The sequence below is a fragment of the Mustela nivalis genome (assembly GCF_964662115.1).
Source record: "Mustela nivalis genome assembly, chromosome: 11".
Classification (NCBI taxonomy): Eukaryota; Metazoa; Chordata; class Mammalia; order Carnivora; family Mustelidae; genus Mustela; species Mustela nivalis.
In genome coordinates this window covers 69550739-69577391 of record NC_139030.1, presented here as the reverse complement: position 1 = coordinate 69577391, position 26653 = coordinate 69550739, and the positions used below count along the sequence as shown (strand labels likewise).

At 54.0% G+C, this 26653-nt stretch overlaps 1 protein-coding gene across 4 annotated transcripts in view; it reads right to left on the bottom strand.

Moving 5' to 3' along the window:
• Positions 1-26653, bottom strand: part of HDAC4 (histone deacetylase 4) — a 283692-nt gene that overhangs the window by 188670 nt on the left and 68369 nt on the right. Inside the window, exon 1 of one of the 4 annotated variants that reach the window (XM_082690965.1) lies at positions 23182-23341. The exons of 2 other annotated variants lie outside the window; for them this stretch is intronic. The gene's annotated coding sequence lies outside the window, so the exon portion shown is untranslated. Of the gene's footprint in view, positions 1-16389; positions 16480-23181; positions 23342-26653 lie in introns of those variants that run through there. One more of the 4 variants, XM_082690964.1, reaches the window with a different exon arrangement.

The following is a 26653-nucleotide window of genomic DNA, read 5'->3' as shown; positions in this document are numbered from 1 at the left end:
GGCAACAGAACGTCAACGGACAGGGTCACACACACATTTGAGACACAAGCACTGCTGGGAACAGGAGATCATGTTACTATTTCTGAAATTTTGAAGGGAAAACTCCCATTAATGTGTTATCCACTTCAGAGCATTTTTCTAGATGTATGTTTTGAGTTAATGAAAGGTTTACTAAGATACTTTCAAAAATTAAAAAATTTTAAAAAGAAAGTAACAAAATGGTCAAAATTAATCAGAAAAAGAACAAAACAGACTTTCAAAAATAACAATTTAAATGAACTGATGAATGAAGAATTTAAGATCATTTAAATGAAATTTTTTTTACTCTCAATAAGTGGTTTAAGCAATGGAAATCATGCGACCCCAACAATAAAGCTAAGTGAATTAGAAGACAGTTATGAAGGAAAAAATTTAAAAGGAGGAGGCAAAATTGGGAGCGAGAACACAGGAAGAGCTGAGCTATGGGAAGGGGGGGCAGGGTGGAGAGAGCTCTGTGTCCTGGATGGGTGAAGGGGTGGGGGGCAGTGGGGGACAAGAGAGCAGAGCTATGTTTGAGAGGTGCCAGCCCAGGATTTCTAGAACTGGCCAGAGCACCATGCACAGCAGAGAAGGGAACCTACGCCAAGAGAATAAAAAAGAATATCTGCACCCCACAGGCTGTGACACGGGATGTAAGGATGCCACCAGCAGCAGGTCAGAAAAGGCAAATGAGGAAGGAGCAGCCAGAGGCTAGAGGAAAGTCACCTGACTGGCACAAAGAGAAAAAAGAAGCATCATCTTCCGATGGTCTAAAACAATCCCTCCAGAATGAGGGCGAGTCAGACATTTCCGGGGAACATGACACACACCTGCTCACCAACAGAGCTGCGAGGGCTCCTCTGCTGGACAGAGCCAATGTCTTCTGCTGGAATGGTGGCTCTGTCACAAGTAGAAGTCAGCACCAATACACGACCATCAGCTGAGGTCCACGCTTCCCTCGGATGTCCTTAGTTTTTCCCTAATGTCCTCTTCCAGTTCCAGCTCCTACACTGCGCCCACATGACATTTCTCAGGCATGCCTCCTTCAGCTCCCTTTGGCTGGGACTGTTGTTCTTGGGACCTGCCTTGTTTTTGATGAGCTTGACAACTTTGAAGACTACAGGCCACCTATTTGGTCAAATGTCCCTTACTGGGGACTTGTGGGATGTTTCTATCATGATTCCACTGGAGGGGTGATTTCAGGAGGAAGGCCACAGAGATGAAGCGCCATTCCCCTTCATCGTACCAAAGGGGTCTACTATCAATGTGACTTTCAATAAAACAGACTGAAAATAAAAATGCCATGTGTCAAACGTCTCAGAAGCATGTCATGCATCTTGAGGGAAATGTGTAGTTTACACCTGGAGAAGGCAGGCTGAGTGCCAACGGGCTGCCCGCGGGGCCTCCGAGGGGAAAGGACAGCTGACCACCCTCTGAACGCACAGAAGGAACCCAGCAGCCGACTAACACACCAGCAAAGTCAAGGGCTGCATCTCAAACATTTAGTGAACTAAAGACTGACCAAAAACAAGGATAAGTAATGGCTGACATTAAAAAGGATACATGCTACAAACCCAACCGAGATTTAGAAAAGGAAAACATCATGAACAAGGCCATGGCTGGAAAAATGAAAATTCAGATGAAATGGGTCAATTCCTAAAAACAACCCTAAATTAATACTGGAAGAATTAGAAATTCAGACCACTGGTAACTATTACACACTACCCAGCAGTTAAAAATCAACCCACCAAGAAAACATGAACCTCAAAGAGTCTTAAGAATTAGTCTAAACTTTGAAGACCATTCTAATCTTATGCAAACTCTTCCAGAGGATAAAACAATTTGACGCTAAAAAGGAGACTTGCGAGCCAAAGCAACTTAAGAAAAGACAGAACAGTCCGAAAGTACGGCCAAGCTTAATCCGGTCAGATATAAAAAACACAGTACTTATCACCACCGAGGTGGCTCCAGCACCAAAAAAAAAAAGGGGGGGGGGGTTAATCCAGCACTTGGATACATTAAAGAGAAATCATGCGATTCTCTAGATTCTCTCCTGGGTGCAGTGTGAGTTTCCAGCTCTGGAAACACACACATCCGTGAACCTCACCTGCAGGGGATCCTACACAAACCTTGGGCCACCACCCTCTGAAACGGGGGCACAGCAGAGGCCTGGACAACAGAAGGAAGCCCGGTTTCCCACTCCTGCTCCAAGCTGAACCAGGATCCTCAGCCAGCACAGTGAGACGAGGAAAATAAACACAGTAATTAGAAAGCAAGGCTGTCATCGTTACAGTTCATGTTCTTTGTCTTAGAAACCCCCAAGATCTAGCGAAAAAACACTGAAATGGTAGGATTTTAGGAAAGTGATTAGATATAAAAATAAAATGCAAAATGAACTGCATTTTCATTTAAGGGGGGAAAAAAAAAAAGATCTCATCTACAATAAGGGAAAGGACCCTAGACTCCACCGAAGAGTAAATTTAATGCAACAAATGCAAGGCCTGAGTTAAGAAAATGATACAAACCTGTTAGAAGACATTAAAGTACTAATCAATAGAAGATGAGTGTGCGAAGAAACAAGACCCAATACTGTACAGATGCCAATTCTCCCCAAATCCACCCATATATTCAGCGCAATTCCATTCAAATTCCCACTCAGTTTTTTTTTTTTAAGTTTTATTAACTTGAGAGAGAGAGTGTATGCATGCATGGGGAAGGGGAGGGGCAGAAAGAGAGAGAAAACCCCACACAGACACCCTGCCAAGTGCAGAGCCCTACATGATCTCACAACCCTGAGATCATGACCTGAGCCAAAACCAAGAGTGAGACACTCAACGGACTGCACCACCCAGATGCCCACCCAGCACCTTAGTTTTTTTAAAGGAACCTGTCCTTGGTGCGCTCACATCTCTGTAGGGGTCAAGCACAGAGAGCCCTGCTCTCTTCCCTGCAGGAAGAGCGGGCAGAGGACACCAGGGCCTCACTCCTGTCATGGCACCCCTGGACCAGCACAGGGCCCGGGACCAGGGCGAACATGATCTCCGCTGGAGCCCACGGTGTGGCCATCCTGGGAAAGGAAGTAAAGTGTCACACCAATGTTATCAAAATGAGGAAAGAAAATTAATCTCTACCTTGCACCATTCACAAAACTCCAAGACTTGAACATGAAACAAAACTTGAGGAGTCAGAGGAGGAAAACCACAGGTGACCTTCAAGGCTGGGAGGCATGGATGGTTCCTGCTGTAACTTTGTTTTCCATAAGCACCAACCACAAAAGGAAAGGTCTGCTTCTGACTCAGACAAGTCTTCATTTAGGAGGAAGCATTTCTGCAGGTTAACCTTTCTTTGTGTTAAAATATGCACGTTTCTGAGTTTCCCAACAAGGAAGCAAATCTTTTAAATAACAGTTTTCCCCTCCTTTCCTCACAAAGTCTTCACTGAACTCCAACCGCATGTGTGCCTGGCACTGTGCCGTCATAAATGGAAAGAGGACTCTGAAAGCCCAGGAGAAGCAGCAGCCCCCTCCATCACTCCACTCCCCTACCCCTGCCAGGGGTGCACAGACCCCCAGTAACACCTGCTGAGGTCATGCCAAGTAGGCTCCCCCAGCGGTCACCAGCTCCCCCAGCTGTCACCACCACAGCCGATTTTTAAAAAGTATCATGATCTTTACTCACCATTTCTGCTTTAGGTAAAGCATATGAAAGAGCAAAATAAAGGAGGCCCCGTCAGCTACAGAGAATATGTGTTCCCTCCCAGCCAGAGCACCTAGGGAACAAAGCCTCCAAGAGTTAATACATATCTGGGTTCCAAAACTCGGCTTTATCCACAGAAAGTCTCTTAATTTAAAATCCTAAATGCATCAACAATTTTTACTAAATTTATTATTTCTTTTCCAAATATAAGCTAACATTTCCCATATTATGAGAATTTACTCCATCTTCTGAGTTCGTTCCCAATCTTCTTAATTAATTATTTCTCCACTGTAATGTCTGACTATGGAGACACCCAGCCGCAGTGATGCAGGACACGGAGGGCAGGGAGCCCCTGTCCCGGGGATGCCCCACTGCAGTGATGCGGGGCATGGAGGACATGGAGCCCGCCTTGGGGATGCCCCACCGCGGTGATGCGGAACACAGAGCCCCTATCCCGGGGACGCCCCGCTGCAGTTATATGGGACACGGAAGACACAGAGCCCCCTTCCTGGGGATCCCTAGGCATGGTGCGGGACACAGAGCCTCCATCCTGGGGATGCCCTGCTGTAGTGATGCACAGACCCCCATCCTGGAGACACACCACTGCAATAATGGAGGACATGTAGGACACGGAGCCCCTGTCCCAGGGACGCCCCACCATGGTGATGCAGGACATGGAGGACACGGAGCCCCCATCCCAGGGATGCCCCACTGCAGTGGTGCACAGAGCCCCCATCCCAGGGACGCGTCACCATAGTGCTACAGGACATGGAGGACACGGAGCCCCTGTCCCAGGGATACCCAGCTGTGGTAATGTGGGACACAGAGCCCTTGTCATGGGGACACACAGCAGCAATGAGCAGCCCACTTACCATTGTTGAAGGGCACTTCTGCACTTGTGAAAAGCAGATCGGTGGTAAAACTAACAACCTTGGGAGCCTTCAATGTCTCTGAGAGGGAGTTTGGGGGGACCGACAATTTGGAGGATCAATCTTAAGAGCAAGAGACAGAGCAAGCTGCAGCTATGCAGGTCTGCCTGCCTATACACCCCACAGCCCCCACGCACCACACACCCCACACACGGAGCACCTGTGTCATGCATGTGTCATATATATCCCACATCACACACGTGTCACATATGCCACACATGTCACATACACAAGTATCATATGTCACAAATACATTCATCACACTGCCACATGCATCATGTATTGTGTGTACCACACATGCCACACTGTGTCACACGCATCACATATTGCACACATGTATACCACACATCGTGTCATGTACCTCACATATCACATGTCATGTTTGTTGCACATGTCCCATCTGTCACATCTGTCACACGCATCACATAACACGTGTATCGTGTATCACATGTGTCGCACGCATCACATGCATTGCACGTGTCACATGTGTATCACATGCATCGTGTACCACAGATGTATGTCCCACATTGTGTGACACACGCCTCACATATCACGTGTCATGAGTGTCACGTGTCACACATCGTGTGTGCATGTGTGTATCACATCGCACACACTGCATGTGTACCACACCACACATACATCACACACACTGCACACACACACGACACCCTGCTGCCACACTACCTACCAGCCACTGGGGAGAAAGGGGGGCATTTATAACCTTTGTTCAATACTGACTCATCACCTGGGGAGGGCAGGGACTGAAATTTTTACTTCAGTGTGTTATCCGGTCATGACTGACAGAGCAAGTGAACCAGGCAACAAGAAAACCAATCAAAAGAGGAAACAAGCAGCTCAGAGGGTCCCCTGCCTCCCCTGGGCAGAGTGTGCAGGAACAGGGACGGCCCGCAATTCACCTGGGCGCTTCCAAGTGGGAAACCCCTCACAGAACCATTGCTAGGGCCCACAGGATTCTTAGTGTGAAGCCTACACCGAGTGCCAGGGGGCAACAGGAGGACCCTAAACCACGGCAGGGAGAGGTGCGAGGTCAAGGCTACTGGCCTGCCAGTGCCGGTGCCAGTGCCGGCCCCCAGTGCCAAGTGTGATAGTGCCATCCATCAGCCAGGACAGCTGTGACACCAGGCATGCACGCTGGAAACAGCCGGGAGTCTGTGTGCATCGCCTGTATGTAGAAAGAGCCTTGCAGCCCTCTGGGAGGGACATCCTGGGGGGGGGGTCTGGGGGGCACACAGCTGACATGGGGACTGCAGAAGAATGTCCTCTCGAGACTGTGGAGCGAGAGGACACCCCAAGAAAGGGCTCCTTTCTGGAACTGTGGCTCTAAGGGGTGCCGAGAGGCAGGAAGGCCCTGTGGGCCCAGAGCCAGCCGGCTGCTGAGGCCTCTCAAATGCAAACAGCTCCAAAGGACAACCTACAATTAACACGGGGACAATTATCTTCCTAATTTAGGTTAATTTCTACTTCGCAGCACGGCTGGCAGGTGGGGGGTGCAGCCCTGGAAATGTCTATGTGGGTGCTTTTTGTGTTGCTCTTCCAAGGCCACATATTTTAAATACCGTGAGAAGATTTCAAACGTCCACCAGCACCTTCTAGAAAAAGGGCCCAAGCTCCAGAGAGCCTGGTACAGGGGAACTCGGGCTAGCAGGGCCCCTGGAAGTGGCTGGCTGCATCTGCATGAAAACAGAACCCATAGAGGCTGCCCAGTCCTTTGTCTGCGGCCTCCCTGAGGGTCCTTGGCCTGGAGAGCAGGAGGGGGGGCCGCGGGACTCGGGGTGACCTGCAGTGGCCTCGGAGGCAGAGCGCTGGTGTCCAGGAGCCGGAGCAGCAGCAGCCTCCTCCCTCCTCAGGAACACCTGCCACATTGCCCCCATCCCCACCTCTAGACACGCGGTTCCAGGGAGGCCCAGAGTCCCCCTCCCCAACCCCCCCCCCCCCCCCCCCGCCCCAAACACTCCAGGCCAGGCCTCCAAGTAAACAAAGTGCTCTGGCTGCTCTCCGCGGTAAGAACACAAACCCTTCCAGCATTTGTTGTTTGTTCGAGGCGTGACGCAAAGACCTTTGAGAAAGTCTGCGATGAGAATGGCAGGGGTAAACACCCATCGGGCGAGCTCCAAGCCAAGGAATCTGAGGGGCTGGCGGGCACCGAGCTGCCCCAGTGCAAAACCAGAGCAGCCTCGGTGCTGGGCAGAGTCAGAAGAACACAGACCGCTGGGACTGACAATGTGTCCCTTCGGTCCCTGCGGAGCCACCTGAACATTACGCCAACATAGTGGGTCAGGTCAAATAGTGCGTGCAGTTCAGGAACATCCCCCAGTGGGAGGTACCGCTATGTGTGTGGGGGGGGTGGGGGCTACTGATTCTTTTTTTTCTTCCTCTGGAACAGGGGTGGGATGGAGGCAAACTCTCAGGAGCCAAGGAAACTGTTTAATCGGGATTTCTGAGTGGACAGTCTCCTTTCAAGCCAGCCCATTAGCACTCAAAGCACAGCCCTGTTCAGGCAGGAAAATAACATTTTCAACTTTAGTTACCATCCAAACAAAAAACAAGAAAGTCTATCAGATATAGTTTTCATTTTTTTTAATTTAAAATAAAGCTGCACATCCTTCTAGAAAGGAAATGGAACTGCCCACCTGGCCTGCAGGTTGAGGAGTGGGGCCAGCAACAATGCCCTAGTGGCCCAGGGTCCCCTGTTTCCAGGAAATGCTGGCCCCGGGGGACCACCACCAGTCAGCACTGGAAAAGGCTCAGTCTACCATCAGAACTACCCTTGCCCAGGACTGAACTTGAGGGGACCAGAAGCTCCACAGGCTACAGGCTCCCTGAAACAACAGACTGGAAAAGCCTCTTTTACAATGAGCTCCCCAGGTTCTTAGCCCGCAGGGCCTGCCTTTGCCCACCCAGCTTTTCGGTTAATTTGTAAACACTTTGCAAGACCCCAGGGTTCTAAAAAAAACCCCATTTCGGTAGTGTCTCTCCAGCACTTAACCAGTAGATGTGAACCCCTGAAGGCAGCTCCCACGGCAGGGGGTAGGTGGTGAGAGGCAAAGGCCCCAACCTCCAAGATGTGGCACAAAAGTGGGGCTGGGTGGGGGCTCGGATGCGAGGGTGTTTTGGCAAGTCACTAAAGCAGGGCAGCCAGACCCTCCCTGGTCAAAGGGGGTTAGACTGACAGGCAGGGGTGGGGCCTGATGAAGGCAGAGACCCAGGATGACCAGCCCAAGGGACTGTGTCAAGAGTCAAGAGACCAGCCCATGCAGGAGCCTGGGGTCACCACCGCATCCCTCCTCCTTAAGAGGCCCAGCCGTGCACAAGGCTCCACTGGACACGCCCTCCCCACCATCCTTCCTCCACTCCCTTCCGTTCAGGCCCATCCACACCCTGCATGGGGACACCAACCTGCCCGGCCAGACACATAGCTCAGGTGTGTCCCAGCACGTCTAAGGGATGGCCTCAACACCCCGGAGGCCGGAAACTGGCTCCATCCTTCCTCAGAAGACTTCAGTGGGCAAACACTCAACGGCAAGGGCCTGCTGAGGGCCCCAGCACACTAAAAAAAACAGGAGGCTTCATGTCATCCACTTGCAGTAAGAAACAGAAAATAAATTTACCCAAAGACATTTCCAGGAAGAGCAGGACCATGGAAGTCATGCCCCTTTCTCCCCTCCAGCCCTATCCTCCACCTCTGGCAAAGCAGGAAGGCATCTAAGACCCTGCTTGTTTGTGCTCCATCACCCCGGGACTCAGACGGGGACCACACCACCCACACATGTGCCCAGAGGGAGGGAGGCCCTGGGGCAATGAGGGTGGCTGAGTCACAGAGCACGTTCTTGCTCCCAGGGACAGACGGGAGCCCCTCAGTGGACCCACATCTTAGACGGATTCTCTGGGAGCCGTGGGATAGGCTGATGGGATGTCCAGAGTGCACTCGGATTCCACAAGAGAGACAGCGGTGGCAACGGGGAGAGAAAATGGGAGAGGTGAAACAGATGTTTAGGAGAAGGAACAGATGCTTGCAGAAAATTCATGCAACCCTGAATGTGAAGAAAAAGAGGAGTCCTGGCTGGCCCGGGGTTCTGGGTGCGTGAGAGCATCCCTTCCCAGGAGGGAAGAAGAGTGGCAGTCAGTAGGGACAGAGAGAAGCATGCACAGAAACCCCAAAGTCCATTGGGGGCAAGGCTCAGGCACGAGACCAGGGCTGCACACAGAAGAGGGAGCACAGGGCAAGCCTGCCCAGGGGCACGGGGAGGAGAGGCCGGGGTGAGCTCAGAAGACCTCCAAGGCAGCCTGCTCTGCTTTCAGGCCCTCGGTATCTCCCTTGGGGACACTGTAGCACAGGATGGTTAACACTGGGCAAAGAGTGAGAAAAGCTAGGCTCCTGTTCTTCCTCAAGAGATGGGCATCATCAACCAAGAGCCTCAAAGCCTCTGTCTATCCAACAGTGGGAGCAGTCAGGTCTCCAGTGGGATAGCACCCGTCCAATCCAACTTTCACGGCCACCAGGACCCACCAAGGATCTTCTTACAGTGTGGAAGGATGGTTATACTAAAACGGTAAGTGTAAAATGCAAAACAGCAAAATCTCATATTCATCAAGAATCCAGTAATGGAGAAAGCAACAAGACACAAAAGAACACCAGGAAAGAGACAGGACAGAAACCCAGGCACGTGGTAACAGCCATGACCTATAGTAACGGGATTAGAGGAGGATCAGGAGGGTTTTTTCCCCACCTTCAAATACACTCTTTCTTCTAAGACTTTCCCAAAACAAACAGTTCCTACTTCAATGATTAAAAAGGGAAAAAGCAAAGCATCACTGCCTATTCCAAGAGAAGGCTCCTGTCCTCTTGCCTCCATGCTTATACCTCCTGAAAGCTCTTCTTTCGTGTCTGGTTTACTGCTCCGACTGAATGTCATCTTATTTCTTAAATAAAACGTCCTCACCAAAACTGACAGAACAACAAAGTCACTGACAACGAGCTTCTGTGTGCAGAGTGCAAAGATGGCCAGCGGCCTCTTCCCTGGCCTCCTCCTTACTAAACCAGTGAGGAGCGTCATAGGAAACAACAAGACAGTGACTTAAGCCATCCTTCCTCTAGGCTTCCCAGCTTGGGGACAAATGGATACCTGGCTGGCAGTGGCTCCTGACATGCCACCTCCCCACCTTCCCCCCGATCCAGGCCCTGACAGGAGTCAGCAACCAACCCGATCATCACACAGAGAGAGCTGGGGATGCCAGCACCCTCAATGTCCCCATTCTGCAGGCGGGGACACTGAGGCACAGAGGCTCTGATATGGTTCAAGGTCCCGGGGCAGGGGAGGACAGCACCCAGGCATGACCGTAAGCAGACAGACACCAGTAAAAGTGTGCATAGCGTACTTGCACTGGGACTCACGTCACACTCACAGCGGCACATGCACCTGCGGACTTGGCCGCGTGCATGCCTTGGGAACAGACACTATTGCCGTCTCCTGGAGGGGTCTCATTACCACCTGGGCCAGGGTCTCTGCCTGGCAGATCAGAGCCCCCGCCCTTGGGTGCTGCAGCCCAGCTCCTGCTGTTTTTCCTTCTTTCAGCGGGTAAGGTCTCTCTGAGCGCGGACACTCAGATTATAAAGGTCAGGACATTTCCCACAGCCTCAGAGCCTATCAGGGCTTCCTGGGATCAGGGTCCCGACACTGGCTGGCATTTAGAAGCAGCCTCAGGAGTCCTGTTGCACGACTTAGCATTTCCCTGATCAGTTCTGGCTCTTCTGTGAACACAGTCCTTAAATAACAAAGCTCCGGGGTACTTCCGGGTGCGCCTGGGGCTTCCTGGGGTCGCAGGTGGGCGCGGGGGTAAGGCACAGGAATCAGAGTTTATCTCCCTGAGCCGAGAAGATTCTTGCAGCAGATACACTCAGAGACACTCACTGCTCCCAGGCCTGTCTACATCAGAGGATCTTGGAACTATTTGCTCTCATTTCCCTTGACATTCAGTATTTGATTATTCTTGCCAAAGAAACGGAACAGTGATCTAGATGGCTTCCAAAAGATGTTCCCTGGGGCACAGGAAAAAATAACAAAACTTCCATTTCTGTGTATTTTTATATTTAAAAAAATAATTATCTTTATGCTACTTAATGTAAAGACTGGGCTGCCCCCTGCCCTGCCCCCTGTCCCTTTCAGGGACACAGCGAGGTCCCCAGGAAGCCAGGATGGGGGCATGAGGGGCTGTCTGGGCCTGGGACCCCTCGCCTGACCAAGAGGCACTGTGTCAGCTCTGCTGGAAGCAGGTGCAGGGTGAGTGACCAGGATGCAGGTGCACCCTCGAAATTTCCACAAGGGGTAGGTGACTATCCAGATCTCCAAAATGGGGGACGAGAGGGCACTGCAGTTCTGTGAATGCTCGGAGGGTGCGAGCCCACTGTCCCAAGAGCACTGTGCTCCCCGGGGGGCCACTGACCCCCCCCACACCCCATAAGCCACAGCACTACCTGGTTCACAGGTGCACAGGTGACCTAGAGCTCAGGGCCAGCCCTGGAGGACTCCATGGTGTCTTCTCTCTCGTGATGTCAGGTTTTCCTCAGGAGAGAGTCACTCCTGTCCCCCTGCCTCTGCCTGCCAATCTGGCCAGGCCCCTGGCCGCACAGCACACCTGCCCCAGAGACTAACACAGCCACCGAGGCCATACCGCCCCCGGGTGGTGGGGGCTGGGGGGCTCACACTGCCTAGGGGTGGCCCACACTTCCTTGGGGGACCCCACACTGTCCAAGGGAGCCCCATACCACCTAGAGGGGGTCCCACACTTCCCAGAGGGAGCTCCACATACTGCCTGGGGGGCTCATACTGCCCAGGAGGGCCCTGCACTGTACAAGGGAGCCCACACTGCCCTGGAAGGCTCCACATAGCCTGGGGGTAGCCCACACTGCCCTGGGGGAAGCCTACACTGTCCAAGACAGCCCCTAGAGGGGCTTATACCTCTCATACTACCGAGTGGGGGCTCCACACTGTCCAGGGGGCTCACACAGCCCAGGGGGGCCCACACCCATACTGCCCAGGGCAGCCCCAAACTGCTCAGCCTCCTGGGGGAAATGGACGTCACCCACCGACAAGTCCAATCCACAGGCAATTCTATTGTTGCCTCCGGTAGCCACACAATGGTCAATAAGCTGTTCTCATTTGCTTCCTCATTGGAAGCCTCTAAGCAGGTGACCAAGGGGAAAGAGCCAAGAGCCAACTTTGAAACAAAGCACAACAGAAAAGCAGTTTGTACATCCACACCAGTGAAGAACAGAGGCAGGAGCTGCACGCGGGTGGCCGGCCAGCTCACCACCAGTCTGCGGGGTCATGGTCACCCGTCAGAGGCAGCAGCAGCTCTGCTCACTAGACAAGGCAACCCTCTTTCTGGTGCCCATGCTGCCACTGGGGGACAGTCCATCGGTCCGGCTCTCTGCTCTGCAGACTCACATCCAGCTCAGAAGCTGTGGGCACAGGGGCCAGAAGGCCAGGGGACAGGGCACCGCAGCAGAGAGGCTAGGCCTTGCCACATGCACCTGCTCAGGACACTCTCTCTGGAGCTTCCCAGGAAGAGCAGGAGCAAAAAGCTCTTCCCCATGTATTTAAAAGTCACACACACATATACACACATGTACACATACATGAGAACAGAAGTCACGGGACCTATCAACATCACTGGCATTTTCTTCAGTAACCACTGCCCCCTTCTAGGCGCTCTCTGCAGCCCGCAGACTAGTTGAATCAGTCTAGGACTTGCCCCCTGCTCTCTCTTAATTCAGATTTTTGCTTAAAGTTCCTACATTCTCCCTAGAGTTAAGACCATGACATGGCCACGTCGTGGAACAGTAGTCGCTTCCGACAAGAAGTATGGTGGCAACGCAGGCCGCCCTGCAGCGAGCCCGGGGCTGTGGGAGCTGCTCTTGAAATGGGCCCCTGCCCATCCACAACTGTTTGTCGCAAACCCCACCCTCCCCTCATCTCTATGGGCCCGGGTGACCCCGAGAGGCGGATGCACCCTTTGCACATGAGCAGGAACTGCACCGCATGGGGAGGAGAAGCAGAGGCAGGGCAGTCCGGCCTACAGAGCGGGGCCACGCCAGCATGCACTCAGCCAGCCAGCCTGGGGTCTTCTTGTGCCTGCTCTTCACAGACACCCTGCAAAGTCGCTGGCTCCACAATCCACTTTACAAAGAGCCAGAACAGCCACGGGGAGGTTAAGGACACAGTCCCAGGTCAAGCTGGTGAGCAGCAGCTGCAGCTGGCAGTGGAGCTTGCCTGGCCGAGGCCCCCTCCCTGCACCCAGCACCCAGTACCCAATTCTGTGGCTTGGGGCACAGCAGGATCACAATGGACATGGAGCTCTCCATCCTGGGCTTGCACTCGGGCCACTGCTGCAATCAGTTCTAATACCGCCCTGATGCCTGGAGCTGAATGGAAAGGGCTCTGGGACACAGGCCCAGACACTCTGATCCGTTGGAGTGGCCAGGAGACAGCAGTCATCTCATGCTGCTACTGCTCGCCCACCTGTCCAAGAAACCTACCGAGAGGACCCACTTGTGTGAGAAGGCCCCTTGCTCAAGAGTCCGCTCACGGTGAGCCCCCTCTGCCACGTGCTGACGATGCTCCCAGGCGCCAGGCCACCCAGCCAGCAGGCATACCTCCCTGCACAACCCCACTGAGGCACTGGTGACTGCAGCTCAGGACTGCTCAGGAGACCCAGCTCAGGACTGTTCAAGGCCCACAAGACAGGCTGGGGCCCAGCCTGCTCAGGCTACACCAGCCGGAGATCCAAAAACAGGAGGAGACTCCTATGAAGACTGTGGTCACCACTCCGGAACCCTGGAGAAAACGGAGACCGGGTGAGCGACAGCCAAATTTCACAACACGAAGGTCAGCGGTGTTCCTCCAACTGAGGAGCAGCAATCTGTTACATAGCTGCCCAGAGCCCTCCCCTCGGGGTGCTGCTGCCATACATGCACCCGTCCCCAGCATCGCTGTCACTGACGTGGGCGACGGGACCAGGAGGAGGCAGTGGTTAAATAAAATGTGGGAGAAACCCCGCGCCATGGGTCAGTCAGCTTGAGGAAACCCTAATGGGTGAACGTGCACACAATCCGGTCACACCATGAAACAATCAATGGCCTAAAACAGAAACCTGAATCACCAAACTACAGAATCCTCCTGCCCAAAAGTGCAGCAGAAGGTAGGCTCAGCGCCCAGCAGGGGAATGTCTAGGCCCTCTGGAAGCAGACAAACCCGGGCTTCCCGGCGGATCTGGCTGGTCCCCTGGAAAAGCTGTGACCTCTCAGAGGCTGGCACACCCCCAGAGCATCACCAGGAACAGAAGATGCTTCCAGAACCTGACTTGTGGCAGGGACCCATAACCATAGCAGCCCTTTACCCGGGGGCAACACTGGGGCACCTTGGGGGCAAGAAGGAACACACCGCAGATCTCCTGGGCCCTGCCACCTCTCCATCACAACCCTTGTTCAGCCCAGCCACTTGCAAGAGTCCCGGGTGCTGAGACGCTCATTTATCTGCACCACGACCCTCGGGAGCCTTTAGTCCCGTCCACCGTCCTCGTTCCAGTCCTGCTTCATCCCAACCCCAACGAGCAGCACACAGGAGCACACACACAGAAACACCGGCCGCATTTTACAAAGCCCTGAGACCAGGGTTCAAGCGCTCTTCGGCAGAACGTGCCAGGACCAAAAGCCTCACGGGTCACCTCCCGGGCCTGCATGTGGCATCTCCCCAGCAGAATCCTTTCCATCCAATTACTCAGAACCTCTCATAGACTTAACTGCGTCACACGACGGATAATATTATTTCCTGAAACACATACTGTGCCAGTAAACACCCCTTCTGTGTCAAATATTTACAAAATGGGGTGGGGGGGGCGCCTGTCATCATGAACAGCCCCCAAAAGTCAACGCAGCGATGATCAAACTTTTTCTTTGCCCAGCACAGAGACAGCGGCCCCTCCAGGCTATTTTAGATGGGGCCCAGCATGGGCCGAGGCCAGCAGAAGACCCACCCCACCCCAGACACCCTGCACAGCTCTGGCTCCCCCTCAGGGCATACAAGCAAGCAGAGCGGAGTACACTCTGGAGGGCCGCCCTACACACGCAGGGCGAGGACAAGCTCGCCACACACAGTCACCTGATACTCAACAGGAGAGCGCCCACACACTCAATGGCCCAGGACGGTTCTGAAGTGCACACATCAACAAGCGGACTCCCTGAGTTGAGAAGAAGGGTCAAGGGCGGAATCACGCAGCGAGGTCTGTCTACGCTGGCTGGCTCCCAGTGACTTTACAGACCCCAGACTGTGTAAAGTCCATGTGGATGTCCGTTTGCCGGGGTGTCCTGTTGCTCCGCCCTGCTCGAGCTGGCTGCTCCCAGAGTGTGTAACATGAGAGGGACACAGCAGACAAGCCAGACCAGTGCAGGGACACAGCTGAGGACAGAGCAGATGGGAAGGCGCAGGGGTGGGGAAGGGGGAGGGGCAAGGGAAAGGAGGGAGGGAAGGGGGGAAGGGGGCAATAGTGCCAGAAGACTTCCTCTATTGTATTCTAAAGAACTTCTCCTAAATTCCCTCAATGGACACCCTTTACCCACCACTGAGGAAATGTCTGTTCCTTGTGACCAGATGAACCCCCGCCTGGAACCACTGGTGTGCACGTCTGCAACACAGGCTTCCTCTCGTGCCATCTTCCCAACAGCCTTGAGAAGGACCATAAATTCAGCACTGTGCCGACACCGCCCAGGCCACTCACTGTTAAAATATTCCCAACACAAGCAAGCCTCTTTTTTAATCCAACCAGGAAATTCAAAAGGATTAAGCCTTCTATTTTCAAGTAACTGAACAGAGGACAGATCCTCAAGTCCTCCTTCTAGAGCCTTCCTCTGTTAAGTGACCACTAGCCACAGGGGGCTACTTAAAATTAAAATGAATTCAAATTAAATTAAATGTGAAGTTCTACTTCCCAGTCACACTGGCCCCGTCTGTGTGCTCGATTGCCACACAAGGCTAGTGGCGACGGGATCTGGCACAGTAGCCGCGGGCCACTTCCACTGTCGCGGGAAGCTCTGGATTAAAGGACCAAGCGGTCCCCATTAACAAAGCCATCTTTGTGTCGTGGTGTCTTTTCCTCTGCTCCCAGCTGCAGCGGCCTCTGTTCTACGAATGTGGGTGAAGCCGGGCCGAGCGGGAACGCAAACACACAAGTGGGACGAGCATACAGTCCACTCCCCTCCAGGACTGGGCAGCTGTGAAAACGCCCAGCTTTCCCCTCACCAGTTCTTACGGACTTTTTCCAGACTCCTCTCGTCTTGCTTTCTCCTTTTCCATGATCACACATTGCTTGCAGGGAGGAGGAGAAGCAAAAAGCCCATGACTCATGTTGCGCAGTCTATCTGTGTAAACCTATGTGGCCCCAAAGGGAAGGTAGGGGAGCCAGTCCTCACAGCACTGTGAACACCCACCCTGGGGCAAGCGTTCTGACCTCTGAGCTGCTCTCTCCCCTCTGGGGCCACCTGCCTGGCCAGGTGGGGTCTGACACTCCTCTGTGTCCCCCCCACCCCGGTGGTGAAGGCCATTCCCCACATCTGCTCCTCCATTTCCTCCCTCAGGCTCCATAGAGAACAGGGCCTTCCCATATGAGCCCCTGCAAGCAAGGGCCCAAGAGCTCCCCCAGGAGAGGGCCTGTCTCCCACCTTCTCCACCTACCAGCCGGAGGCGCCGTCTGCAGAGGGAGCGCGTCCTCCCCCACTCCTGGCTCTGGAAAGTCGGCCTCCTCTCCCAGCCCCTATCAGAAATGCTAACAGGTTTTGTGGTGTATTTTTAGAGCTCGTGAGTTTCTCATTCCTGTGGAATGTTCCTCCTGCCTGTCTGGCCCGAGCATAACCGTCCCCCATCGGCTCAGAGAGTAACCACAAGTCTCGGACAACTCAGAACAAGGCCAAGCAAGGCCCTCCACGCAGGCCCACGTTCCCGAATCCTGCTGATGCTCTGTGAACGTCCTTCTTCGGGAAACACATACGAGAAAGATGTCATCAACGCCACCGTGGTATTGGACTGTGGATGCTGGCAGAACATCCCAACACGGTTTGGGTTCCCAGGCAGACGAGCTCACCACTGCTATCAAAGAGGTCAAGCCTCAGACTGAAGACACCTAGCTTTTCCTTCTTAAAAATTAAATAAGTAAGATGGTTAGTGAGCCCTTTACAAGCTTGTCATCATCGTACAGAGCCTGGAACAATTCTACAGTCACGGAGAGAAGGTTCAGGGCAATCAGCGGCCTGAACTGAAGCCCAGCAAAGTGAACGGAAGACACCTGTAGTGGCACGGCTCGCAGCCTATGACAAAAGGCAGCTGAGACACCCGCAGGGCTCATGCGATAAAACCAAGGTCTCTATTGGAGCTGGAGAACATTTTCTCCAAAGGAGCATGTGGACCCTCCACGCGGAAGCCGCTGTCCAGGGGAAGTTTCCAGGGATCTTCAGAGTCAGGACAAGTACAAAGCCAGCAATTCATCTGTTGCTCCAACAAGGCCATGGTATCACACAGGTCCCCCTCGGCCTGTTGGGACGGGAGCAGAGTGTGGAGACACCCGAGCAGAATCCAAGTGTGAGGGAAACTCTGCTGTCCTCCAGGAAGCTCACAGACATGCCAGCAGACCTGGGAAGAAGCACCTCCCTTGTGGGAGGGGACTCTACATGCTGGTTTTGCCCAGGGGCTCCAAACATTTCTAGTATCCTCCTTTTTCCAGCTGCGCAGTGGAAGGAACCAAGAAACCCAAGGACACTGGGCACTGCTGGCCAGCCCCCAAGCCCAGGCCCCAGGACCCCAGGAAAACAGCACACCCTGTACTTCTGCTTGGCCTGAGGACAGCAGGGGCGCTGTGGACATGGAGCATTTTAAACAAGTACCCCCTCTGGGAAAAACTGTCCATGGAGGAAATCATCTGACAGTTGTTCACTCTTAAGAAAGCAAGTCCCCTTTTCCCCTCCCCAAAAGTGGCTCTCAGGTTGAATTCTACCCCATCACAGGGTCCTTGCTGAATGCTAAGACATGAGAACTTGTATTCCCAAGAGGGAAAGATTTGGGGGGGGGCGTTAGAGAGGGGCCAGAGAGATGCTCACCCCATCGTCCTGAGTGGGCATTAGGCCTCATCAGCGGCAGGAGCAAGGGCAGGCCTGGGGTGGCCCGAATGATGGGGCTCCAGGGAAACCACCAGAACCTGACAATTAGAAATAATTGCTTCTTGCTTTCTATCTACACTAATGTATTTATTTTTGTCTTTCTCTAGTGCCTGGGTGAACTTCGCTTCCTCTCCTCACCCAGACCACCGTCTTCGATAAAGGCAGCCGGTTTCACCCTCTTGCAACGTTCCCCCCAAACACCTCCGATGGTAGTGGGTGGAGACCAGCTGCTGGCACAGAGGTGGCCACTGGCCACGGGCACGGCCCCACTGCTCTCCTGGGGATCCTCTCACTGCAGCCGGTTTGCTTTGTTCTCCTCTTGAAACCCTCATAACATTTCCAGTGCTGTTTTTTGACTCCTGGCTGAGGAAACTGACCAGTTGAGTTGTTGCCTCACTGATCGGCTTGAGGTAAGAGCTCGAGTCAGCCCTGCTCGCCATCCGTGGCATTTGTGGAAACAGCTCATTTGTTGACTGCACTCTCCAGCAACCAAAGGCCCGTTCCTCATTCTTAAAAAGAAGCTGCTGCAGCTGTGTTTTCTGCACAGACAGCAGGGGACGGCGCGCACCCACGCCTCCTGGGCAGGCTCAGGCCCAGGACCTTTGGTCCGGGGTTCTGGCTCCAACTCAATGCCCAAGGTCCCCTTCCCCCGGGGTCCCTGTCAATGTTGAGCCTTGGGCCCCCATCGAGCATCTACTAAGGATCACAGCCTCTAGACCCAGTGGCCTCCTGGGCCCCTCCTTCCCTGGCCCTCCCCTCACTGAGCACAGCCCCCAGGCAGGCAATCCAGCTCCACCATGAGAGGGCCTGAAGGACAGAGGCCTGCTGACCTCAGAGGAGGTGCTGAATCTGGTCCCTCATTCATCAATGAAATGAATGCAGGATACCTGCAGGGCAGAGCCCAGGAAACCCTGGGTGGGCGTGGCCAGGCCTGGCCTGGGGTGGGGAGGCAGGCAACAAGGCTTCTGTCCTGCCCTGAGGGCCCAGTAGACCCCACGGAGAGTGGGGAAGGATGCCAGGTGGTGGCTTGGTGCTCTTTCACTATTAATAAAGTGAAGAGCAGACTCATACGGCAGGCCCAGCTGAGCTCGCAAGGCTCCTGGGAAGCTCAGCTGGAATAACAGAGCATTCGAGAAAACATCCTAAAACCTCCGTGTGCAAAACAAATTGTTTAAGTCTGTTTAAACTTCTTGCTCCTTCAAAAGACATGCTGTTTTAAAGGAGATCCAGGCCTGAGGGAAAGTTGTACACAGATGACGATGTTCCCCTTTGCTGGGCTCCATAAACACCACTGTTTTCCGCTAAGAGTCCCCAGGAGGCAGGAACCCAAAGGCTGGGCTGTCCCTTCGGGCCTGCAGACGCTGCTGGTACCTGCTTCCCAAACTATTCAGTACAAATGTCTACTTTCAACCAAAAACAGGATTCTACCTAGGGTTTTCTAAAGCTAGCAAAGAAAAGAAAGAAAATGAAAAGGATTTGGGGCCAAGGTCTCCATGGTGACCCGCAGGGCCCAGCTGAAGGCGAGTGGCAAGGGGCAGGCAGTCTGGACAGCACCCATTCCCAGATCATTCAGGAGTCGGGCACCTTCTGGGCCGGCCGAAGGCTCCGTGAGTGTTTCTCTAAGTACAGATGAGAAATCAATTAGTATGGCACAGATATAGGCACGTTCAGCTTATTTTTTCTTCTCATGTTCTGCTGTATCCCCTAACCGTAGGGATCATCACCCCGCAGTAAGCGTTCACACACGTTGGTGGGCTACAGGTTTCTCCAGGAGGAGGCAGATGTATCAGGAATTGACATAAGGACTTTGTTTGGCAAACCGCTATCCTCAGTACAATTTCAGGAACATTCCTAACTCCTTCTGCATGGTTTCGTGGTGCCTGGTTCAAGGGAGCACTTTGGTCTGCACCCCCTTTACTGGGGAGTCTGGGTCTCCCCAAAGGCAATGCCACAGGCATTCCCCACCCCCACCCAGGCACTCAGAGCTGACACCAGAATAGACCACTCCTGCCCCTTCCTTGTGGAAGCCACTCTGCTGGAGCCCAGAAAGGGGCAAAGGGCTTTCTGGTCTTTCTCTACCCTTTTTTGTATTTTTACATATATAACACTATTTCTGCATGAATTATTTTCAAAAGAGAATGCCAAAATAAGTTCTACAAGTTTCCAGATTTGTAGGCAGGATAAATAAGAACTCAGTTTGGTTTTCAATCATGTTCAAATTATTTGCATGTGTGCAGCTTAGTTTCATTTAGTTCCTAAATTCTAGCCATTCCTAGACAAATGGACCAATGAAACTTGCATTTCAAATTTAAATGTACTTATACACACACACACATACACGCACACATAAGTGCACATGCCCAGTTAAGTCTGTATAGACAAATCCTTAGCAAACATTTTTCTGAAGCCCATTACCTAAACACATTTGGTAACACAGCTGTCAACTGCCCTCACAGGCCATGAATCTCAAAGACATTCAAGATGACCACGCAGGCGGCAAACAGAGAAGGATCAGGTTACTTGTCTGTCAGAGGATGAAGAACTGTGGGTAAACTCAGAGGTGCGGTGCCACAGCAGAAATTCTCCTTGCCGTTTTAGACTGCCTACATGAGGGGATCATCACGTTTAAATATGAGTTGATGATTCAGAATCTCAGAGAATGCCTCCAATAGTCCTGCTTCTAGAATCTGATGACGGATCTGGGGTCACAGATACCTAGCTCTTCCCCAAAAGTCTCGTCTCTGAAGAAATCCCTAATTTCTGCTGTTTTCCTGGCACTTCCCATCTCTTCCTACACTTTGAACACAGAAGAAGTTCAGCCCCTGCTGGGATTCTTGGGCCGACGGTCGGTCAGATGGAGGCCGCTGCCCCAAGGTCAGAGGTCAGTGACTGCGACCAAGGAGAGTCAGTGACTGAATCGGCTGACACCTGCACCCAGGCTGAGCGATCCTGAGTGAACACATGTCCGGGCCCTTCATGTAGCCTGTCCCTCAGTCGCCAGACCACAGAGACCTGACCATGCTCCAGGCTCCAGGCCTTCAGTCATCATGCAAAACCAAAGTCGGGAAAGATGTTCTTCATTTAAAACAAGCCATCAGACACCTGCTCAACAGCAGGGACTGCCACCGGGGCAGGGTCCCCAGCACTGCCCAGCCGATGACAGAACCGAGACCCTCAGACAAGGCCCCAGCACCCGCTTGGTTTAAAAGGTGACAGAGGTATGTGGTGGGGGATAGTAAGAACAAAGGCAGAACCTTCACCCCCTGGTACCCTGGACAACAGCTGGTGACCCTCACCTTGTTTCCCACCCAGTCCCACACTAAGCAGGGACTACTCAAAGAGAACCTTCTGGAAAAGGCTTCTGAGATGCATGGGATATTTGGGGATGCATAAGGAGGGTCTGAACCCCTTGTTCCCTTCTGCTCCACCTCCCTTGGGAGCTAAGCACCCCAAGCCTGGCACGACAGAGAACAGAGGCCAATGGGCACTGCAGGCCTGGGCACAATACTGGCCATGTTCCTCTTCCAGCCCTACACACGCTGGAGCTGCACTGCCAGGAAGACCCTTCTCAGGCTCTGCCTTCTCATGGCATCAGGTATCCAGAAGGGTCTCGAAACTGAACAAGAAGGAGGGCAAGAGCCCTGGGCACACAGAGCCTGTACCTAGAATGGGCTCTGTGCCCCAGTGTCTGTCCTCTGCCAGACGGGGGGGGGGGGGGGTGTCTGTACCCAAGACCCTCAGAGACACATGGGCTGTTTTCAGAAACACAAAGAAGGGGTTATATTTAGCAACAAAGCCCCACAGAGCCTGAGATGCAGACACGATGGCAGCCTCCCTGTGGTGCCCAATGGCCCCTGCTGGGGCGAGGCAGGCCTTACGGGCTGGCAGCCAGACCAGTCAGGAGTCCTGGGGGCCTGGTCCTCTGCATGGTGACAGCAACCCCGCCCCACCCGAAACCAGGGTGCTCCTGCACCTCGGCCTTTCACGGCTCACCGTGGGTTCTCAAGGGTCAAACAGCAGCTCCTGTTTGAGAAAATGATTTCAGGGAAAGTTCTATTTCCTTGGATAATTTTCTGACAACCACACTTAGTCTTCCAAACACCACTGGGTAGGCTTTTTCCAAGTTCTCTTTCTGAACAGTCGTAATGGAACAAGGCTGTTGGGGCGTTTCACGTTTTCTCCCAGGACAGGGATCTAGGACCAGCACACACATCTCCCCATGTCAAGGTGAAAATCTCTGCCCCCTGCTTCTGACGCTCCTACACACACTGAACACACAAAGCCCGGGGGCAACACCCAGCGGAGACTCCGTGTCCACCCGGAAACGAGGGCCCCACAGCCAAGAGCTGGGAAACCAAGCTGACCTGCTGCCAGAGGCCCAGCCTGGCTGGGATCCCTGCCACAGCCGCAGCAGTGAGACCCCAGGCACGGCACCCACTCTCTGGGCCTGTTTCTTCACAGTGAAATGGGATTATAAAATGACCTGCTTGTACAGGTGTGTTCGAAGGATTCTGTAAGAAATTCCACTCGCGTGCTTAGCATGGGCCTAGCAGCCAGAGAGCAAAGCGTGAATGCTGGCTGTGGTTTCAGAGATGGCGGAGTGACAGCCCCGTGGGGAAGTTCGTGTCGGGACTTGATGGACCCACAGACCTGGCTCCACCTCACTGAGCTGGGCCCCTGGTGACACAGGACAACAAGATGATCTGAGTGGCAGTCAGCACAGATGTTCCTAACAAGAATGTGACAACCCGCTGAGGCTTTTAAAGAAACCCAGGGACAAGAAACTGCAGCCAAGATTCCTAGGTTTTTTTCCCAAGGGGTCTTCTTACCAAAGTACAGAATCGACAGATCTCTCTGGAAGACCAGCCAATGGAAAATCACAGTAAAGGAGATAGTCTCGATGTTTAGACAAGAACGAAACATGAGGGAGGCACCCCACTTCAGGGCAAAGCGGGGCATGTGTGGTACAGTCTCACAGGGCATGGGTGACGGGGCCTTAGTGTCCCGGGAGAGGACGGCAGCACCCCACAGCAGGGCACAGGGGTGGCGAACGGCCCCCTGCCCCCACGGGCAGTGCCCACGCTCCAGCGAACCGCAGATCCCCTTTCCTCCTACCCCACACCCCAGCACAAGGCACAGAGGCTGGAGGGGAGACAGCAGAGGCCTCCGCTCTGCACCCGTGGAGTTCCAACATTCTAAGGTGACCAGCTAGCAAGTCGCCAGGCCACACGGGACGGCCCGTGCAGTTACAGAACGGGACATGGAGAACCCGCACAGTTTCCTCAGACGAGTGAATCGCAGCGGGTTTGCACTTTACCTTTAGCCAAGCCTCTGGTTTGCGTCCCGGCGGCCCCCCAGAGCCAGTCCTCTCAGGCCGTCAGGTCAGAGTAAGGAGGAGAGTCAGGCCGTGGCCTGCCGGCGCCCACTGATGAGGACTGCATCGCCCCGCCCCGACATCTGGTTTCTATTTCATCCCCGTGTTGTCACATTACATAACAAGCAGACGCTGCGCGGGCTCACCGCAGACGCAAGGCTCCGACGCCCAGAGCACGGGCTCCGGCGGCCGACTGCCCCCACCACACCGCTGTGCACTTGACCTGGGCTCTGACAGCAAATGCCCTCTGGAGAAGACACGGGACTCCACCTGCTCCAACCGCTTCCTGAGACGGAGTCCCACTCCGAGCTCCTTCTCATTCCACATGCAGATGGGGGGAAAGCATCAGTTCTCTGCAGCCCAAGGTTCATTTTCCAGACCTTGGCCTCGGAGACGTACAGGAACAGGCCACGGACTGGGATATGAGAATGGGCCAGAAGCCTCGGCAGCAAGGGCGGGTGTGGGCCCCCCAAGGGGAGAAGGCACACTTGAGGCCTGCGGAGGGAGAGCCTGGGAGCAAGCGCTCTGGGAGCTCTGGGGCCATGCTGCAGAGCGGACACTTCCCTCAGCTTGCTGGGGAAACAGTAGGATTCGTAGTAAGAAAGGCTGCCACATACACTCCAGGTCCCAAGCCAGCAGGAGCCCCTTCTGGGAGTGTGCGGCCCCTCCAGAGCTGCCAACCGCGAACTCAAGCCCCCTGAACAAGCCAACACAGGCCAGGGTCAGGTATGAGGGAGCCAGCAGCACAGAGCTTCCCCAAGGTCACCTGGAGTAGCCCATCAGATCTAGGCAAGAAGAATCAGACCCTGCAGCCGAGGCACCCATCAGGCAGTCAAGCTACGGGCCCTCGTGCAAGCAGAAATCTAACCACTAAGCCACAGAGTCTCCTCGGCTGAGTGGCCCAGGGCAGCTGCCGGCTTCCAAGTGAACCATTCTGCACAAAATCTAACCACCACGCCACGGAAACTCTCCTCGGCTGAGGAGTCCGGGCAATCACAGCCTCCTGGTAAACCACTCTGCACAAGGGGAAGTGAGAATTTAAAATTTTCTCTTATTACTACACAAAAGCGGCCCGGCTGACTTGATTGGCAAGAAATTGAATGAGGCAGTGGACCTAGCGGTCTGCCCAGACACAGGCACAAGCCCCTGCACTACCCCACACCCGCCATCTCGCCCAGCCCTGGCCCAGGGCCCCGCAGACAGGACAGCACTGTTCAGTGGGCTTAAATCCCACTCTCCTCACTGCACCAGCGGCAGCAGACACATGTTGGGGGACAGTTATCTCAAGGACAACACTTATCAAGCAAGTGGCACAGTTCAACCCTAAGGGCGTGCAATGTCACAGAGGACCTAAGGTGGGCACCGCAGAAAGGCTGCAGAATGGCATGTTCCCTGAGTCCCGGAGGCAAATAGGCTCAGACCTTCAGATGGAGAAACTGGCACAGGGCAGCCTCTCCCAGGATGGATGGCTCTCCCCCACCCCTGCCCCCCACCCCCTGCATGAAAAGGCACCACAGCAGAAGGAGATAAGCACCCACCAGCCCTGGACAGAGCAGACCAGACAATGTGCACAAGCAGGAGGAGGACACAGAGCAGAGCGGACTGTTGCAGAGGACATTACTGAGTCCTGCACAGGAACAGCCACACCCCTGCTACCTGGTGAGGGTCTTCAGGAAGATGCCCTATCACTGTATCAGTGTTTTCCCAACCTGGGTGCAGGGATGGGGCCCTGCACTGCCGAACTGGGCTTCCTGTTATCTAGTCTGACTATGGCAGGATCAAAGGGATTGACAGAGAAAAGCCCACATATGCCAGGGAGGGAGGGCAGGCTGGGGCCGCTGAGGGCAAAGCAGGAGCCACTGGAAAGCACACCTCTCTCTAAAGCAGACACGCAGCTATGAGGCCTTGACGGGATACCTGAGGCACCGCACCCTGCTGCAGGTGAGCTATGTCCAAAGCCATAGCCAAGGCCATGGCCGCTAGACAGCGAAGAAAATGAACCCTGACTTTAATCTGCCTGAACCATACAATGGGGCCAATATACTATACCATATGCTCAGAACCACCTCTAAACATTCCATGCATCCTACAGCTGGCTGGCACAGGTGAATCTCTTCAAACACCTGCAATCTCCCTCCAAACTCTTCAGACTTCACCAGCCATGTGTTGATTCCGGTCTCAGGCAGCTTTCCGTCTGGGGCAGTCAGACCAAACAAAGCAGGCCTCCCAAGGGCAAGTAATTCAACAGACCCCTCTGCCCCTCAGGAACAGGGTCCCCAGGGAGCGCTGCAGGCCTGGGGGCCATAGAGGCATCTATGTGAGCGTGAGATCAACCACAAACTTGTGTCTATGACCACAGCGTGGGAAGATAGGAACAGTCCCTGAAGTGGCTCCCGGTGATGACAGGTGAGTGGCAATCCCTTCCACCCCCCGCAGCATGCCCAACCCTTCCCATCTAGCTCCCTCTGTCAGGCTCCCCCTCTGCTTCCCGTTCTGTCCTGCAGGGCCCTCCCCGCTGAGCAGGCAGGACATGTCAGGTCAGATCACAGTGATGGTGTCACAGAACACTCTTCCTCTCCCACCTGCTTCAGATTCAACTCTGTCATCTAATTCAGTAAAGGTCTGGGCTCTCTGCTGGTTGCCAGGGATGAAAGCACACCTGTACCCACACAAGCAATAAAGAGGCCTGACTGGGAAGCCCCTGGGGCAGCTCCCAGACACCAGAGAGTACCCACTCCTCTCGAGAACAGCAGGCACCAGGCAACGCTGGAGCCTTGGGGATGAGGGCCACCAAACGTCCAAGGTCTGTGGAATGCTTGCCTGCCGGCCTGCCCACCCCTCACTTCCCCTTTGGCCCTCAAAACTGAACACAGCAGCTCCCAGACCTCCGTGTCCCCAGGTCGGCCACTGGACACAAAGGGGCCTCTTGCCCCAGCTCCCAATGGAATGACTTCCAGAGAAGGGCACTGCCACTGGCATTCCCACAGAAGACCAGGCTTTCTTTCCTTGGGGTTGGGGATGGCATCGCCCATAAAGAGGGGAAACCAATAAACAGGGAAGCAGCCAGCAACCCCCAGAGGCTGTGCAGTGGCCGAGCCTTCTGGGAGAACACTAGGCGGGGGCCGCCGGCCTGAGGATGAGGTTCCATGGCCACTGCCAGAAGCCGAGCCCGAGTAGGGCCACCAGGCAGGCCTTGGGGCCACAGGACAAAGGCGACAGTCCCTGGTATCCACCTCTGCTTTTCCTCAAATGGCCTCTAAGGGAATGAGTCCCTGCCGGGTCGCATTACAAACCAATCCCACAATCCTCCGTGCAGCAGATGCCAATGGTGTTTACCCACATTTACAAAACAGCTCAGGGACACGGGATGGCTGTCTGGCCCGCCGTGCTTTTGGCCGGGTTGAGCAGTGTTAGT